Source organism: Leptonychotes weddellii, chromosome 3, assembly GCF_054177405.1.
Source record: "Leptonychotes weddellii isolate Sample4059 chromosome 3, ASM5417740v2, whole genome shotgun sequence".
Lineage (NCBI taxonomy): Eukaryota > Metazoa > Chordata > Mammalia > Carnivora > Phocidae > Leptonychotes > Leptonychotes weddellii.
This window is the reverse complement of record NC_138371.1, coordinates 65,965,976-65,983,613: the sequence shown is the minus strand read 5'-3', so window position 1 is coordinate 65,983,613 and position 17,638 is coordinate 65,965,976. Positions and strand designations below refer to the sequence as shown.

At 42.0% G+C, this 17,638-nt stretch overlaps 1 pseudogene; it reads left to right on the top strand.

Annotated features, from left to right (window-relative positions):
- The first annotated feature begins 491 nt into the window (after window positions 1-491).
- LOC102749057 (tetraspanin-17 pseudogene) lies at window positions 492-2,632 on the top strand (annotated as a pseudogene).
- The last annotated feature ends 15,006 nt before the right edge of the window (window positions 2,633-17,638 follow it).

Genomic DNA, 17,638 nt, shown 5'->3' with positions numbered 1-17,638 from the left:
TGGCACTTAGCTTGCAGTTCTCAGCAGTGGGCCCGAAGAGCCCATTTTGGGACCAGGCACTTTACGGCATCCTGGTACGCTGTTGATGGAACATCTATTATATGCCAGGCATTTCATAGCTGTTTACATGGTGCAATGCTTTATAATTTACAACAGTTTATTTCATCTTCATAACAATTCTATGAAATAGATGGGTGATATCTAATTATTTCCCCTTTTCAAAGAGGCCATTGAGGCTCCTAAGGTTACCTAAAGTCACTGTAAAGGGCTAGCCATACCTCTGAATACCTACCATACCCAAAACCTCTCGGCAGAAAAGTAACCCCGCGTGGTTTCTCAGGCAGGGTTTGTTTGGTGTTATCGCCGGACCCACCCCCACTCCCCGTCCACAGTTGATGTGGCCAGAAGAGGTGACCTGACTCAAGGGCAGCCAAGCTATAGGACAGAGATAGATAGAGTGGCCGCAGGAAAGATCTGCCCACACAGGAATGATGGTGACTGGGGAGAGAATTCGATCATCTTGGAAACGTTTGTGCAAAATACAGGGAAGCTGTTGTTATAATAGGAAAAGCTTTATAAAAGACCCCAGAGATGAAGAAGTTGTGCACAGGTACCATAAGGAGGTAGAAATCATCAATAACCGGGGAGTATGAGTAAGAGTAAGGTTGACTGTGAACAGAGAGCATGTATCTGCTGATACCAACAGGAGGTGAGTTATTTTTTTTTTTTTTTAAGATTTTATTTATTTATTTGACAGAGAGAATGAGAGAGAGAGCACATGAGAGGGGGGAGGGTCAGAGGGAGAAGCAGACTCCCCGCCGAGCAGGGAGCCCGATGCGGGACTCGATCCAGGGACTCCAGGATCATGACCTGAGCAGAAGGCAGTCGCTTAACCAACTGAGCCACCCAGGCGCCCCAGGAGGTGAGTTATTTAAATGACGCTGGCGGGAGCCCTGGAAGCAAAGATTTCAGGGGACCAAGTTCCCATAATGATGGGGGAGCAGCACCCCTATTGCTGAGTGGGCTCAGTCCCATCTCTGTTGGCTTCTGTTGTTCGGTGCCCTCTCGACTGTTCGTTTTTTTTTTTTTTTTTTTGAAAAGTGTGAGCAGGGGCGCGGGAGGCCGTGGTCCCTGCAGGACGGGCGGCCCACCAGCGCTCTGTGTGGTGGTGGCGGGGAAGCCATGGCCGCGAGGCTTGGCTCCCGGGGGCTCTGACCCGGGCGGGCAGGCGGTGGAGGGCCGGGCGCAGCTCCTGCTCTCCCCTGCTCCGTTGCCCCGGGCCGCAGGAGGCCGCTCACCGTGCGCGGCAAGCACTAGCCCTCCCAGCAACCCGAGGTGGGCTGCTGTGGGGAATAGTTCCTGTTGGCTGCAACATTGTCTTCTGGGTGCCGGGAGCCCTGTTTTCTGGCCATCGGCTTCTGGGCCTGGGGTGAGAAGGGCGTTCTCTGCGGCAGCTCGGGGCTGACAGATCCCAGAGGCTTCCACCCCGCCTGGCAGTTCGTAGTGATCAGAGGCATCATGTTGGTGCTGGGCTTTGCCGGCTGCATCCGGGCCCTCCGGGAGATACCTTCCTGCTCAGGTTTTTCTCATTCTTCTTCGGTCTCATCGGCTTCCTGGAGCTGGCAACAGGGATCTCGGCCTTCGTATTCATGGACTGGATTTGAGACCGGCTCAATTTCTTCCTCAACGACAACATCAAGGCCTTTCGGGACAACATTGACCTCCAGAAGCTCATTGACTTTGCTCAGGAATATCCGTCTTGCTGCGGAGCCCGAGGGCCTAAAGACTGGAACCTCAGTATTTATTTCAACTACACTGACTTGAACCCCAGCTGGGAGCGCTGCAGGGTGCCCTTCTTCAGCTGCCTCAGGGACCCTGCGGAAGGTGTCCCCAACACCCGGTGTGGCTAGGTCGTCCGGCTCAAACTGGAGCTGCAGCAGCAGGGCTCCATCTGCACCGAAGGCTGCTGCGTGGGCCAGTTTGACAAGTGGCTGCAGGACAACCTGATTCCTGTGGCTGGGGTCTTTGTGGCCATCGCCGTCCTCCAGATCGTTGGTATCTGTCTGGCCCAGAGCCTTGTGAGTGACATCAAGGCAGCGAAGGCCAGCTGGTGAGGCTGCCACAGTGGCCATGGCCACCTGCCTGGCCTACCCAGGCACCACCCCCTTCCACTTCCCCTGCCACGCCACTGTGCCCATAATGGGCAAGGACACAGGTGTTTCTGCTTGGACCTGAGCTCTACATGGGGCTTGAGTGTGGTGGGTGTGCTGTGCGCCCTGGGAGACAGCTGTGTGCCTCGGCCCAGGCTGCCTGTCCTGGAGCTGTGTGCATGGAGGGTGGGTGTGTCTCTGTGAGTGTGCACAGGGGGCCACCATCTCGGCTGTTGGCGGGTGGCCTAGGAATGGTGCAGCTAAGAAAGTGCGGGCCAGGTTGGGTGGGAGGAGTCTATCTTGTCCCCTCCCAAGCTAGGACACACTTCTCTGTGCATGGCTATTAGGGCAGGTTTGGGGCCTGCTGTTGCCTGGGACACAGCCTCCGGCAGCTCCAGAGCTGTCTTCTCTACTAGCTGGGACTTTTACCCTGCCACGAGCCCACTTTGGCCTCAATGTCTCAGACTCTAAAATGGATCCAAGAATTTTCTCTCCCTCACTTGCCTCTCAGTGATGGCTACAAACTACTCAAATAAACAAAACCCTGAAAAAAAAAAAAAGTTTAAGGCAGATAACCAAGCTATGAGAACAATGATCAAGGAAGCCTGAGCCTAGAGGCAATTAATATTATATCTTATTGGATGACAAGAGTAAAGCCTTTTTTCCAAAGTACCAATGGAAAAGTAAGAGATAGAAAATAAGAAAGTTAGAGAATTAATCTAGGAATCTATCATCTGATTAACAGGAAAGAGGGATTTTTTAAAAAGTGAACAGAAAAAAATGGAGTGGAGGAAATTATCAAAGAAATAATGGAAGAAACATCCCCCCAACCAGATGATGTGAATCTTCAGAGGCTAAGGTCCCATTGAGTGCTCAGTGAAACAAATGAGACAAATAAGCAAACAAAAAGCCAGGGCGTATCTGCACAAAGGCCAAGAACACCAAGGAAAAAGAGAAGAGTCTAGAAAGAAAAAAACAGGTGACACACAGGAATAGGTAGGAGATGACACTAGACATCTTAATAGCAACATTGGATGCCAGAAGACAATTCTGAGTGGGGGTAGGGGGGGTGGGGGGTGGAATACTTACCAGTTAATACCCAGCTAAACTGTCAGTCAAGTTTGAAGGAAGAATAAAAGTATCTTTAGTCATTCAAGGCCTTGGAAGATTCACCTTCCAGGTTCCCTGTCTCAGGAAGCCATTAATGGTTGGACTCCAGCAAAATGAGTGTGTAAACGAAGAAGAAAGATAGCATGGAACAAAGGAAACAAAAGCCACAGGGGCACCTGGGTGGCTCAGTCAGTTGAGCCTCTGAGTTGGGCTCAGGTCATGATCCCAGGGTGCTGGGGATGGAGCCCCGTGTTGTCGGGCTCTCTGCTAAGCAGGGAGTCTGCTTCTCCCTTACCACGCCCCCCCTTCATGCTCTCTCTCTCTCTCTCTCCCAAATAAATAAATAAAATCTTAAAAAAAAGAAAAAAGCCACAAAGGGAAGCCACAAACATGCAGGACACCTAGAGAGCAATCACTTCACAGTGAAGCAGGATGATGGCAGATTTGGAGAGGGTGGTCTCCAGGAAAATGATTATTAATATACTTGAGAGTTTGACAGAATTTATAGCTTTATAAATTCTCATTGATCTATTCCTATGTACTTCATTATTTTAATTACTATATTCATATTATGCTTTGATATCTAGTAACACAAGAACATCCTCATTATTTTTCCTTTTCAAAAGTTGCTCTTTTGGATAAGCTAAACATTTAAATTGCAAAACAATATACACTTTTGAGTCCATGAAAAATATTATTGGGATTTTTATTCTAAATTATAAAGTATAGTAGGGTTAATATTTAGCTGGTATGTACTGCTTGCTTCTTCTAGTTGTTTCTAATTAGCAGCCATTTTGATTACTTGACATCTGTGACTCTGTGACATACCAATTTTAAATATTTTAAAATCCCTGTGGCAGAGAATGGTAGCTGGGCATATAGCTGCCCAACCTTACTATACTTCCCAGTATCCTCTGCAGTTCTCTTCAATGAAATGCCCGCCGAAGCAATGAATGTCACTTCTAGGCCTGGCCAGTAAAAATTTCTAGGCTTATCCCTTTGTGCTCTCCCCTCCCTCATTTCTTAGAATGATGATGGTGACAACCAGAGTCACCTTAGAATATCATAAAAAATGACAGAGACACTATAATCCTGGACCCCGGAAGAACCATGTAGATAACCATACTGTCTTGATGATTACAGTGAAGGGAAAAATGGGGGGGAAATCTGAGGGGGAGACGAACCATGAGAGACTATGGACTCTGAGAAACAAACTGAGGGTTCTAGAGGGGAGGGGGGTGGGGGGATGGGTTAGCTTGGTGATGGGTATTAAAGAGGGTACGTATAGAATGGAGCACTGGGTGTTATATGCAAACAATGAATCATGGAATACTACATCAAAAACTAATGATGTAATGTATGGTGATTAACATAACATAATAAAATAAAATTTAAAAAAAAAGTAAAAAAAAAAAAAAAGAATATACTATACAGAAATACTTAAATAAGCAGGTAAGGTTTTATGTACCAGGATGTCCACTGCAACATTATTCACAGTAACAAAAAACTGAAGATAAACCAAAGGTACATCTTTAGGGAAATGCTTAAATAAATTATAAGTATCCAATGAAATGCTATGCAGCTATTTAAAAGAAGCAGCTCTGTGGCATGAGGATAAATGATGTCATTTATAAATTAATGAATAAAAATTTGCAAATAATATTCATAACATTTTCTGGGTTTTGTAAAACAACTATAAATATATAATCTAATATATATCTAATATGTAAAATTCATATGTACATTATACATATTTATATGTACATAGAAAATGGTCTAGAAAGTTATATACCAATATATTAGTAGTGATTATCTTTGAAGATTAGGAGCACTGTGATAGTTTTAAACTATGTCCACAAGTACTTCCGTATTCCTCTTTGCAAAGGTGAGGCCCAATTTCTATCCCCTTGAGTGTGGCTGGATTTAATGTGTGTGTGTGATTCCAGAGATGAGGTTATAAAAGACATTTGGATGCCTCCTTACTCTGTCTTTTGGATCATTCAACCTTGACACAGCTAGCTCTTACCTTGAGAGAACACCTAGCAGCTGTAAGGTGAGGTCCATGTGTTAAAGAACTGAAGCCTGCCACCAAGCAGCACTCTAACTTGCTGGGTGTGTGAGTAGATCCTACCTTGATAGTGGACCCTTCGGCCCCAGTCAGGCCTTCAGATGACTATCATCCCTGCTGGCATCCCCGCAGCAATTTGTGAGAAACTCTGAGCCGAGAACCACCCAGCCGAGCCATTCTGGATTTCTGATCCACAGAAGCCAGTACGATAATAGATGTTTATTGCTTTAGGCTTTTAAGTTTTGGGGGTAATTTGTTATGCAATAATAGATAACTAAAATGAGTATGAAGAGAAGGGTAGGGGAGAGCACTACTTTAAAATTTTTTTATATTCCTCTTCATTGTTTACTATTTTTATAATTAACATTTGTAATTTTTAAATAAAAAACTTTAAGTTAAAGAGGGCAACCTTTGGGCGCCTGGGTGGCTCAGTTGGTAAAGCAACTGCCTTCGGCTCAGGTCATGATCCTGGAGTCCCGGGATCGAGTCCCGCATGGGGCTCCCTGCTCGGCAGGGAGTCTGCTTCTCCCTCTGATCCTCCCCCTCTCATGCTCTCTGTCTCCCATTCTCTCTCTCAGATAAATAAATAAAAAATCTTTTAAAAAAAAAAAAAAAAAGAGGGCAACCTTTAAGGCTCATCATTTGCTGGACCTAGAAAGAATCATACATATTTCAAAAAACATGTAAGAAACTCTTCCAATGACTAGCAGAAGTGACTGCATATATAGAGAAACAGGCCAAGAATATATAAAACATCTGCTGCTAGTGATATAAAACATAAGATTTTGTCAGTCATCAATCTTTATTATGTTTTTCTGCCTGTATATTACCCAGTCATCCCCGACCTTGCAAAGGAGAAAACCACAGAAGGGCATTTCTCTCTGTTGTACAAATGTTTGTGTTTGTGTTAACAAAGGACAAAGAGCCCCTTTCTGATTTTTTTCCTTCCAGAACCAGTACTTAAACTTACAGTTTTGATTAATGGTAATGCCGCTAGTTAAGACACCAGCTGAAGAAGGTAAGTAAGTATTTAACATCTGCTTCTTTCTCATCACTCCATAGCCTTCCTCTGGGTTGTACCCATTTGAACTTCAGTATTTGTCTTTTGCTCACATTATTTCTTCTCTTCTACCCAATTATTGTATCTCTGTACTCCTTGGGCAAACCCAGCAAATCAGTCCAGCCAGGTTGCAACGCAAGGACTTCCTAAAAAAAAAACCATTGACTTAATGACTTCCCCTCTTCATAGTTACATTTAATTCCTGTTGAGCTAATGGCACCAGGGGATTGATGTCTGCATACTGTAGCAAATATTCCCATCATTTCTTCCTCTCCACTTAAAAACATTCTTTAGCTCTTACTAAAGTTAAGGGCCCCAGAGTTCTTTATGTGAGTATTGCATATACTGTTATAGGGATTTTTATTCATGTACCAGATTTTTTTAAAAAGTAAATATTAATCTTTCCTGTTGTATAAACTAAACATCTGCAATTTTCCATATGTAATGATACCATCAAGGGAGAAAGGAGTGTAAGAGAAGAAGGGGAAAAGTCATTAAAAAGAGAATGTTAGGCTGGCTATTTCAAAGAAATCTAGACCTAGCCTGACTGTCTGAAAAGTTAAAGTAATTGTTCAACTTGAATTACATCATCACCCAAGTTGGGGTGCTCAGGGCATTCCAGCTAACCACCCAAGTAGTATAAAAACTGCTCTCAACCTGTTCTTATTCATTTTTAGTATCCAGGCTTAATTAGCGTTCAGACAGGAACTTGACACCTATTTGGCGCACTTAAAATATGTTAGTAAAATAATCGTCCCAATATCCTCCAGTAGTCCCCTTTGCTAACATAGTCAAAGCATCCACTAGAATATTCCCGAAAGACAGTGGAGATCTATACTGTTTTGACTATGGAAAGCAGGTCTTTTTGGATACTGAGTGTGTTATGGTCTCATTTGGACTGTGGTGGGTAAATAAGAGTGAAATAAAGTCCAAATAAACTGGCTCTTAAATCCCCATACTTGTATGGATTTATTTGGTCCTTTGATGTCTTTTTTGTTTCTCTGTTGGAATGTTTCAAATATGCACTTAAGTCACCCATAGAAAAGGCTGCTAATGTAAATGGACATGTGTTTAGAATGGACTGTCATCTTAACCTTCCCAGAGATGCAAAACCCATAAAGCACAAAGTGTCAATTGGAATTACCTCTTCTGTTTCCTCTTTTAAATATGAGAGGTTGTAGAGTTCAGAGTGCCCTTTCCTTCTCGTCTATTTATTCAGGTGACTTAAATTTTGGCTGTTATAAGGAGGAGTTGACCCTCAACTCTAGGACATTCTTTTTAAAATTGAGTTTTAACTTTCATGCCTTACTGATTATTTTAAGAGTACTATCTGAGTCTTTGATACTCTATCTTCACCGTGTTTCCCATTAAAAAAAAAAAATCTAGGGGCGCCTGGGTGGCTCAGTCGTTAAGCGTCTGCCTTCAGCTCAGGTCATGATCCCAGAGTCCTGGGATCGAGCCCCGCCATCAGGCTCCCTGCTCCGCGGGACGCCTGCTTCTCCTTCTCCCACTCCCCTGCTTGTGTTCCCTCTCTTGCTGTGTCTCTCTCTGTCAAATAAATAAAATCTTAAAAAAAAAAAAATCTATTAGGAATATAAAAGTGCGTAATCTGAAGTATTTGAACTCATATTGTAAATGCTCTTCAAGTTGAAAAAAATTTTTTATCAGAAAAGTAACACTAAAGAAAAATTGGAAAGCAGAGGGAAAAATCATCTGTAAACTATGACTCAAATACAAGTGCTGCTAAAATAGACCTACACAGAGGTGAGGTGGGACATTGACCCAGCCAAGCACATCCAGGTTGGTATATTGAAACTGGTACATACCAACTCTTTTTTTTTTTTTAAGATTTTATTTATTTATTTGAGAGAGAGAATGAGATAGAGAGAGCATGAGAGGGGGGAGGGCCAGAGGGAGAAGCAGACTCCCTGCTGAGCAGGGAGCCCGATGCGGGACTCGATCCCGGGACTCCAGGATCATGACCTGAGCCGAAGGCAGTCGCTTAACCGACTGAGCCACGCAGGCGCCCCACCAACTCTTAAAAGCCCTAGAACCAAGGGGCTGTACAAGTGTACAGACTGCCTTTTACATATAACATTTTATCACAAGCATTTTCAAGTAGAGTCTTCATAAGAGAAGGAATTCTGTTCCTTCAGGTTTGTCATTTTTTTAGAGTGTACTTAGAAAAGTCGAAATCTAGCTATATTATATCAACGGCTTCAACTAGGGTTGAATACTTAAGGTCTTACAGTGAGCTGTATAGTAGAAATGAGACACAATGTAAAAACTATTTTAAAAGCTTAAAGGATCATCCCCCCCTTTGCTGAAAAATTACATCCCTCGAAAAAGCAGTTCAATGGAATGCAACCATGTTCTACCTGAGACGTCTAGGTTAGATCAGCCTCCCTGGCATGCTTGAGTGCATACTTCCCTTCAAAATGTGAATCCCTCCCAAAATTAGTATATTTGGAGCAGTAACAAAAATGTGTGTATAATGCTTTTAATGAACTTAACGAAATGACCCGCACTCTCTAGGGATTAAAGGTGAGATTTATGTAGTAGCAAATGGAGCTCTTGAAAGCAATTGGGTATCACGCTGGGTAATAGGAAGCATCCTGAAGTGATCACTTGAAGGTTTTTGAGGAACAGAAATAGCATAATGCTGCCTCTCAATTTTATGGCAATGTCTGTATGATCACCTTGGCATCCCTAATATCTCTTTCTCCACAATCTCATTTTAGTCGTTTTTGCCTCTGGTCTTACAGGATTTAGTTTCAGATCCTAGGTTAGGTTAGTTCAGTTGGTCACCTCATTGTACTAATGAGGCCACAGAAGTATGTGCTTTGGCTTTGTGGAGAGAATTCTCTCTTAACAGTAAACCTTTCCTTCACTTTCTGTTTCCCTATCTCGCCCAACCCCCCAAGGCTAGGAGATTGTGAGCCGATGAACATACGGGAGGCTTAGGGAAATAATGGAAAAAGCACTGATTTTGGAATCAGATGAAACTGAAATCAAGTGTACTCGTTAGATGGGATTCTTGGATAAATTACTTGACCTGTCTAAGCCTCAGATTTCTCATCTGAAAATTAAAGTTAAACAATATCAAGGTTTGTTATGAGAATTAGGTAACATGAGTGGTATGACACACAGCTGTAGGGAGGTGGTCCTCTCGGTAATGCTAACTCTCTACTGTTACTAGTGCTCCCCTTCCAGCACATGGTAGGGTTGAACTTCATGGCCCACTTTTGGTTGAATGGGGCCCTGAAACTGGTTCTAGCTAATGAATTGTGAGCAAAAGTGATGTCTGTTTGAAACTGCCTGTGGAAGGCCCTTTCCTTTTGACATGGTGATAGGCGACATTCAAGGTGGTGGCTGTTCTCTCAGCTTGGGCTCAGTGGCTACTGAGGAGAATGTTCCTGCTGACCCACCTAGGGTGAGTAGAATAAACAAGAAATACATTTTGGCATTTTCAGACACTGAGATTTTGGTATTACTGTTACAGCATAACCCAACCTATCCTGTTGCTTTCCTTTATTTGAACAACAAAGTATAAAAACGGAGAGAAGAAAAAAAAAAGAGAGAGAAGAGGAACACAGTTTAATTAGTGGATTATGGAGACATCTGACAGATATTCTGATTTCTCCCTAGTCTTATGGTAAAGTTGTATTTCCAGACTGAATCTAGAAACAGCTTTTCTGGTGGTAGAGATGGATATATGTTTCAGCCCAAGTAGAAGAGCTTGGGGACGCAGAGATATGAGGGCAAGCTATTTACGGTGTCATAACGGACACTTGGGGAAATCCCCTAGGGCTTTCATGTATTTCAGATTTACTCTTGGGTGAATCAACAATATTGTCCTCTCCCTATCCCCTACTGGCAGTTTTACTTAGAAAGCATTGTTGAGTTCCAAAGAAACAAATCTATTATATTTATAAATAAAAGTAAAGACAGTATCTCTTGGAAAGGAACATTTCTTTTCACTGAATAAAATTTAATTTTGAAAAAAATAAATGTTAGTCAGAATATTTAAATGTCCTAGTCCCTTCCCCTTCATTGAATTACTAGATTTATCAATAAAATCATCTTCTCAGAGGGCTAGTTGAATATGGCCTAGTAGCAATAAAAAAAAATGCAATAGAATGGCAAATTTTATTTTAACAAACGTTATTACATCCAGTGTCTCTGAATAATGAGAATGTTTACCAGCCCAAGTTGATAATGGGGGATTTTATGCATTATTTACTGTTAACTGAATTCCAGAATAATAATGGTGAACCTCTCTTAGTGCTCGTTGTAATGACAGCTGATTCATAATCATGATACTTTATAGAAAAATAAAAGGTAAACTTTATAGTAAGGTATTACTGTTGGCAGGCAGTATGCTGAGTGTTCTGAGCAGGATTGCATTCAGCTTCATATAACAGAACTCCAACCACAGTGGCTTAGCCAAGTGGAGTTCGTTTTTCCATGTACAAGAAGTTCAGAAGTAGGTAGTTCATTTCTGGCACAGCTGCTTGAGAAAATCCTCAAGGACCCAGATTCCTCCTAGCTTCCTGATCTATCATCCTTAGCTTTTGTTCTCTTGGTTACAAGATGGCTGCTTTTCTTCTAGGTGTTCTCGTGTTATATGGAGTGAAAAAGGAAGAGCAAACAGCAAAATACACATCCTGGCTGGCTCTTTCCTCCCCGCCCCCTTTTTTTATATCAAACTATTGCTTTTCTGGAAACCCTTCCCTATAGAAGAGAAACATATGGTCACCATAGCTGTAAGGGAGTCTGTGGAGGGAGTATTTTAGCTGGGCATATTGCTACCCCAAATGAAATCGTGTTTCTGATAATAAGAAAAAGAAGGGCAGAATGGATCTTGGATAAACAACTAGCAATATTGCCCATTAAGCCTCAAGGGCATTATCCCAGATCTTTCAACAAACCTATGAAGAAGCGACCATTATTTCCCCATTTTATACATTAGGAAATCGAGGCACAGAGGGCTGAAATCACTTACCAAGGGTTACACAGATGGTAGGTGGCAACACAGGACGAGGCTAGGCACCCTATGGAAGATGATTCTCAAGTACTCACAAAAGGCAAAAACGGCAAGCTGATCGAGTTTGGAGCTTGGTTCTCCCGTGAGTCCTCTCACTGCTTAATCAATCACAGAGAGCCAGCTGGGGGCATGGCCAAGGTCTCTTGGGCAATTTGCCAGCAGGTCCCTATGGGAGGCAGTTATGCTGTGTCATACTTTCCTTGATGTAACCACATACTCTCAGACTCCAAATAGTCTTGAGGCAGCTGTGAGAAGCATCAGTATGAGCCTGCTAATGAGGCAGAGTTCATGAGTGCAAAACACTTCTTGGCACATCACGATTCTGGGAAGCAACATGGGTTGGGGGAGGAGTGACTTCGAAGGTGTGGTCTTCTTCCCTCTGGGTTTAGGGAGCTTTGTTTTAGGAAGGGTAGAGGCACTTTGGGCTCAGGGAGAGGACAAATCATTTTGAAGCAACAAATATCGACAAAAATTTAAATAGTCATTAAAATGCCGGCGGTGGGGAGGGGGAGCTGTTTGTACTGCCCTGTTATCTTTATTCATTGTTTTAGTTAACTTTAACAGCTCCTGGCCTGTAGTAAAATACATGAAGTATAGCAACAAGAAAAAAGGCTCAGCTCAGGGCAGGAGAGCAGAGGCACTGGGAGCCAGCCAGTGTTCTCAGGTTGTAAAATAAAATTTCTAGACCAGTCGGACACTGGCCTCGGGCCATGGCGGTGATTAATGCCAGAGTTGTACAAAGTGCTATGGTGGGAATGGTTAGCCAGGCTGTAGTGTGTGTGTGTGTGTGTGTGTGTGTGTTGGTTGGTTTTTTTCTTTAAAGCAGCTTAACATGAAAAATAATTTTTAGCTGGTTTGAAATCTAAAAATAAAAAGGCTCGTTATTTTTCTTTTTTAATTAAGAACTTAAGCAACTTTATAGGAGAAAAGAAGCCTAAGAAACATTAACTCTAAACTGGTTACATCATTCCAGTTCTCTCCTGATCTTTGTTCAGATACTTTCACACAGTTTTATACAATTATAATTGTTAGAGTAGAAATACAATTCTGGGTTGTATTTTTCCACTTAAATTTATTTTATATGAACATTTTCATACTTATTTGAACTATGTATTTCTTTTTTTAAGCTTGAGTATTTTATTAAGTAGATCTGCCATGGTTTGCTTAATCATCTCCCTATTGTTGAGCATATGGGCTGTTTTCATGGTTTTGCTCTTATAAATGATGCCACCTCCAACATCTTTGTACAAATTCTTAATTTCCTTTTTTTCCTTGAGGTTATTTCTTTATTCCTTTTGGTTATGTTCCCCAATATGGTATTATTTAGTCAATAGGTATGAAGAGTTACTTGTCTCAGTGCTCTGACTTAACAGTGTCATCAGCAATGTAGAAACCCACCTGCTTTTCCACATCACCAGATGTGCTATTTGCGTGTTGTCCCTTGATTCCGCATCTGCCCTTCCACACAATCTGCTTCAGAATGCTAGGGAGAGGAGCCTGCAAACCTCATTTCCCAGGCTTCGTTTCTAGCTGGCTTTCTGTTAGGTTCTGCCAATAGAAGTTTCCAGCAGAAAATTAGGAGGCATTCGAGAGAAAGAGGGGAGAAGTCATAGTTCTCTCTCCTTCTGTTTCTGGCAGTATCTCTAGAAGTGACTTCATTTCTGGATGCCCTCTCCCTGGTGTTCCCAGCATCCTGTTTAGCACTTCCAGTGACAAAGTATAAAGTGCAATCCTATTTTATTATAGTGTAACCTCCTCCTTTTTGTTCCCTCAACTGCTGTCTTTCTGTCTTTACTAATCTCAGGGTTACTGACTTTTCCATTTTTGACCTTTCAGCTCTCCCAACAATATAATTTCCTATATTAAATGCTGTCTCTTTGAAATATCTAGTTTGGTTTCTATTTTCCTGACTGGACCCTGATATATAAACTGGATCTTATAATTCTAACATATATTTTATTAAGGCAGTATGTGTTTGATGGCTACCCAAAGTCTTATTTTTCATTTGTAAAAATTACGAGTGGAAATGGATTTTCTTAAACCTGTAAACATTTGACCCATTTGTCATCAACCTAATTGTTCTACAAGTCTCTACAACGATAAAAATCTCTAGATGGCTACATATATGTGCATTATTTAAAACAGTAAATCACTTGCATTTAACTGAAAAAATAAAAATAAAACTGTACACATTTCATTAGCAAATTAAATTGTAGATTTAAATCTAGTCTTAGAATCTTTATTCACTTTTGTTAGCTTATTTTTCTGTTTTAACAAATGCTATAGTGGATTGAGTGGTGGCCCCCAAAAGATATGTCTATGTCCAAATACCTGGAACATGTGAACGCTAACTTATTGGAAAAAGGGTCTGTTGATGTAATTAAATTAAGGATTTGGGTATTAGATCATCCTGGATTATCTGGGTAGGTGCCCAAAATCCAATTACAAGTGTCCTTATAGAAGAAAGGCAGAGAGGGGTGCCTGGTGGCTCAGTCAGTTAAGTGTTTGCCTTCAGCTCAGGTCATGATTTTGGGGGACAGCTCGGCGGGGAGTCTGCTTCTCCCTCTCCCTCTGCCCCTTACCCCTCACTCCCGCTCGTGTTCTCTCTCTCTCTTTCTTGCAAATAAATAAATAAAACATATTTTAAAAAAAGGGCAGAGAGAGATTTGAGCCAGACAGAATAGGAGAAGAAAGCACAGACACACAGAAGGAGAAGGCTGTGTGTAGCTGGAGGCAGAAACTGGCGTTATGTGGCTACAACCAAGAAATGCTGGAAGCCTCAGAAGCTGGAAGAGTAAGGAAGGATTCTCCCCCACAGCCTCTGGGGGGAGTGGAGACACTGCCGACACTCTTAGTTTAGACTTCCAGCTTCCAGAATTATGAGAAAGGACATCCCTTGTTGCTTTAAGTCGCTGAGAGTTTGTGATTTGCCACAGCAACTATAGGAAACTCATACAAATATTATATAATTTCAATATCTAGTGTGGAAAACTATTTTTTCTTTATTCCATTTGTAGTATTCAAAGTATTTACACGTTAAAAGGGAAAAAGAGCACATAAATATTGCCATTAGATAATTGGGTTTCAGATGCTTCTTTACTTGTATCCATCTCTTATTTAGTATTTGTTCCCACCTTTTTTAGGTGAGATTTATTACAGGTTGTTCTGTTCTTTTCTGTTCCATTTTGCTGATGACTCAAATAAACCTGATAATTAGGCCTCTGTGTCATTCATGTTCAAGGGAAAAAAAAAACCTAATAGCTTTTCATTGAGCCAAGACTATTACAAATAATTTGTCTTTGTCTATCAGATGTTCCTTGACTTACAGGGAGCCACATCTCAAAAACCCATTATCAATTGAAAATACCATGACTCAAAAATGCATTTAATACCCCTAACCTACCAAACAGCGTAACTTAGCCTAGCCTGCCTTAAACATGCTCAGAGCACTTCCATTAGCCTACGGTTGGGCAAAATCATCAAACACAAAGCCCCCCCCCGCCCCCCCCGCCACTTTTTAAAGAGTGTGGAAAATCTCATGTAACGTATTGAATATGGTACTGAAAGTGAAACACAGAATGGTTGTGTGGGTACAGGATGGTGGTAATTGTACCCCTGAGGTAGTTGTTCACCCCTGAGATCCCGTGGCTGACCGGGGAGCTGTGGCCCACCACCACTGCCCAGCGCCATCAGAGAGGATCATGCCACATAGTACTCACCTGGGAAAAGATCAAAATTCAAAATTTGAAGTACAGTGTCTATGGAATGTGTATCACTTTTCTGCCATCGTAAAGTCGAGAAATCGTAAACGAACCATAAGACAGGCACCAGATGTATGGTTTTTCCTTTCAATCGTTTTTTTTCATTTTCAATAATCTATTTTCCTGTTCTTTTCCCTTTCTTTTGCTTCTTCTTAGACATATGATTCCCAACCTGTTTTTTTTGTTTTTGTTTTTGTTTTTTTTTTAATGGTAAGGAGCTCCTGGGTGGCTCACTTGGCTAAGCCTCTGACTCTTGCTTTCGGCTCAGGTCATGATTCCAGGGTCATGGACTTGAGCCCCACGTGGGTCTTCGTGCTCAGCACTCAGCGCAGAGTCTGCTTGTCCCTCTCCCTCTGCTCCTCCCCCTGCTTGTGCTCTCTCTCTCTAAAACAAATAAATAAAATCTTTTAAAAAATTGTGGTAAAGCACACATGCTTATTTTTTAATCACCAAAGAGCCCCTTGATTATTTCCCCCCATATAGTTCATAATTTGGAGGATTTTTGTCTTTAACCTATATTTGCCACAGGTGGTGGATATTTGTTGGTTTGCTTCTCCCTAATCAGATATTCATTTGGGAACTTACCCTTTCTTGGTGTAGCCCACATGCTTCAAGGCAAACTAACCATCTCCTCTAACACCAGAGCTAGGCCATGATTGACTTAGGTAATCAGCACATTCCAGCTCTGTCCACTGACATTGATTTAGATAGAAGAGGGCATTGGACCACATGGTCCAATCAAGGTCAATTTCAGGGCTCTTGCTTGGAATGTTGGGACAGGAATGTGCATTCTCTCCTACTGGATATAAACAAGGAAGCATACAGCCCAGCTGAGGTTGGTAGTTACCTTACTAAGGGGAATTGATGTTAAGATGAGGGATGAAGCTTACTTGTACATAGCTGAGCAGAGGAGGGAAAGAAAATGGATCTTTGATTACCTTGGTGAGTTTCTGGATCATCTAATTTTGAAGTTTGCTTTACCTGTGGCCTTGGCACTTAAGTGAGCCAGTAACACTGTTACTGGTTAAGTCCTTTTAAGCTGAGTTTTTTCTGATTCTAGCCTTAACTGGTATATCAAGATATAATTATTTTTATTAAGACATGTAAATTTGAGTCTTTGATCCATAATTGTAACACCTGTTACCATTTATCTGCTATGTGTCATTACATTGAAAAGTAGGTACTATTATTCAGCCATAAAAAAGAATGAAATCTTGCCATTTGCAACAACATGGATAGAGCTAGAGAGTATAATGCTAAGTGAAATAAGTCAGTCAGAGAAAGAAAAATACCATATGATTTCACTCATATGTGGAATTTAAGAAACAAAACAAATGGGGGCACCTGGGTGGCTCAGTCATTAAGTGTCTGCCTTCAGCTCAGATCATGATCCTAGGGCTAGAATGGAGCCCAGCATCGGACTCCCTGCTCAACAGGGAGCCTTCTTCTCCCTCTCCCTCTCTCCCCAGCCCCCCCCCCCTTGTGCTCTCTGGCTCTCTCTTTATCTATTTCTGTAAAGTAAATAAATAAAAATCTTAAAAAAAAAAGAAAACAAATAGGCAGAAAGGGGAAGAAAAGAGACAGAGAGGCAAACCAAGACACAGACTCTTAACTGTAGAGAACACACTGATGGTTACCAGAGGGGAGGTGGCTAGGGGAGATGGGTGAAATAGGGGATGGGGATTAAGAAGTGCACTTGTTGTGATGAGCACTGGGTAATGTATGGAAGTGTTGAATCACTATATCGTACACCTGCAACTAATATTACATGGTATGTTAACTAACTGGAATTAAAATAAAGACAACAACAAAAAGAAAAGTACTTAAAATCACAGTCATTAAAAATATAACTCTTATGTGAGCTGCAGAGAGGAGTAGAAGGGCACAAAAGGACACACAGAAGCAATCCTTTATTTTATTTTATTTTTTTAAATATATTTTTTTTATTTATTCATTTGAGACACAGAGGTACAGAGAGAGAGAGAGCACATGGGCAGGGGGAGAAGCAGAGGGAGGGGGAGAAGCAGACTCCCCGCCGAGCAGGGAGCCCGATGCGGGGCTCGATCCCAGGACCCTGGGATCATGACCTGAGCTGAAGGCAGACGCTTAACCATCTGAGCCACCCAGGTGCCCCTTATTTTATTTTTTAAGATTTATTTATTTATTTGAGAGAGAGAGAGCGCATGTGCCCATTGGGGGGGTGGTGGTGCAGAGGGAGAGAGAATCCTCAGGCAGGCTCCATGCTGAGAGCAGAGCCCAAAACAGGGCTCAGTCCCAGGACCCTGAGATCATGATCTGAGCCGAAATCAAGAGTTAGACGATCAACCAACTGAGCCACCCAGGCGCCCCAACTTTAAATTTAATAATAGGCACTCTCTCATTCTTAAAATGTTTTTTGAGGGGTGCCTGGCTGGCTCTTGATCTTGAGATCATGAGTTCAAG